Source organism: Austrofundulus limnaeus, unplaced genomic scaffold, assembly GCF_001266775.1.
Source record: "Austrofundulus limnaeus strain Quisiro unplaced genomic scaffold, Austrofundulus_limnaeus-1.0 Scaffold654, whole genome shotgun sequence".
NCBI classification, from domain to species: domain Eukaryota; kingdom Metazoa; phylum Chordata; class Actinopteri; order Cyprinodontiformes; family Rivulidae; genus Austrofundulus; species Austrofundulus limnaeus.
Window position 1 is genome coordinate 85,007 of NW_013953056.1, and position 1,848 is coordinate 86,854.

Below are 1,848 nucleotides of genomic sequence, written 5' to 3' on the forward strand. Positions count from 1 at the left end.
GGTATTAATTAGGTGTGAACGATAGCCATGTGATGTGAGTATCAGTCACATGGAGGCAGGACTCAAAAGCCTGAATTTTGCCTGAAACTCTCAGAGTGAAGAAGTCTCTTGGAAGAGAGACGAAACCTTTCATTAGAGAAGAACCCGTCCAGAAGACCTATACAATTTTTTTCCTTTTGATTTTTTACCTGGATTACTGAGATGCATCAGGACAATCTAAAGAAGAAGTCAGCAGATTGGGTTGAATCACTTCATCACAGTCTCCCATCCTGAGCAAACGGTGGAGAGGAAAAACTCCCTGCTAATCAGGAAGAAACCTCCAGCAGAACCAGGCTCAGGACAGGAGACCATCTGCCTCGACCGGCTGGTTGGGGGACAGGAAAGAGACACAACCAGGCACCAGTGTACTGTATGTAGTGCTTCTCAACCTCCAAGTGGGGTAAATACTGTACATATATTTTTGTAGCAACATGTCTAATATTTTCAGAAAGTAAGCACATATTTTAATGACTAGATTCTGTTTGTTATACTACTATACTGTATAGGATGATTTGTATTGTACTGTAGCATCTTTCTTGGATCTTCCTCTTTTCCTTCTGCCTGGTAGCTCCATCTCCAACATCCTTTGTCAATATATACATTATTGTTCTCCAGCTGAAAATCTTACTACATATAATAAAAAAACTAGAATATTTACTTATAAAATGTATCTACATACAACTAATACAAATTACTGAACAAAGTCCAATCAGTTGTACTAAAAACCTCCAGTCGGAGGCTAAGCCTGACCCCGCTACAGAGGAAGCTCATTTAGATGATCCTGTTGCCCCTGCTTCCATAATTCAGGAAAGAAAGTCAGGTTTTGGGGTGCAGCTTTAAGTATCTGTTGACTTGTATAATCGTGACCATCAAATGTGCACAGTAGTTGACCAATGCAACCTAAAAATTTTGAGTAGCTGTTGACTTCATGGTTGAAGTGCAGCAAAAATTTTTAGTATTGTGTTATCAAGTAGCTTTTAGTCAGAGTAACTAAATAACCCTTACTTATTATTGGTCAACACAAATTCTGTGTGCTAGTCCTAGCTGTCTAATATCTAGACTAGGGATGCAAAGACTAACCAATTCATACTGATTCAAAGACGTGCTTGTGCATGTTGAAACTACATTTTTACTTTAGGACAATCATATGGGTACAGATTTTGAGGATTTTGAGGATTGCCTACATCTTCATATGTTCATGTTATAAACAATTTCACAGTTTACTGAATGGTTCAGGTTCCTAAAAACCACCAAGTTTGTAAAGTTTCCCGGACATCTGACAGTAACTTGAAACTTAGACTTTTACCTCATCTGTTGTTGGTTTCTTGCCTCCATCCTACCTCCCGCTTCTCCTCCTCATTTCCATAAAAGTGACTTCATCTCTGGATGTGTGTTGATGGTCTGTTTAGAAGAGACAGAAACAGAAGAGATTATTAGAGGTTTAATGTAGCATCCAGTTCACATTACAGATGTTGTCTGTCAGTTTTTGTCAAACAGATGAGGCAGATAATGTTCTGTGAACATGGCCCAGCCCCATCATGTATCAGATGTACAATAACAGTTTTTTTTTTTGCCTAGGAACTGGAAAGAGTGGATAAGTGTTTAAATTCAGGATACCAGCAGTTTACATTTATCCTGTTATTAGTGGTTAATAAACCAACATGCCAGGAGGACCTGATGTACTTAGGATTCCTGTAAAATTCACATCATGTGACTTCTGGTTGTTTTCTTACCGCAAGTCGAGTGAGATCCAGTTCAGATAACTGGTCTAAGTATTTTTTACACCATCGCAATTAGCCATGAGCTTAC

The 1,848-nt window shown here is 38.7% G+C and overlaps 1 long non-coding RNA gene across 1 annotated transcript in view; it reads right to left on the reverse strand.

Annotated features, from left to right (window-relative positions):
* LOC106531595 (uncharacterized) overlaps positions 1 to 1,436 on the reverse strand; it is a 12,129-nt gene extending 10,693 nt beyond the window's left edge. The window contains exon 1 of the long non-coding RNA XR_001311951.1: positions 1,346 to 1,436. This is a non-coding gene — a long non-coding RNA (uncharacterized LOC106531595). The remainder of the gene's footprint in view (positions 1 to 1,345) is intronic.
* Positions 1,437 to 1,848: the final 412 nt, after the last annotated feature.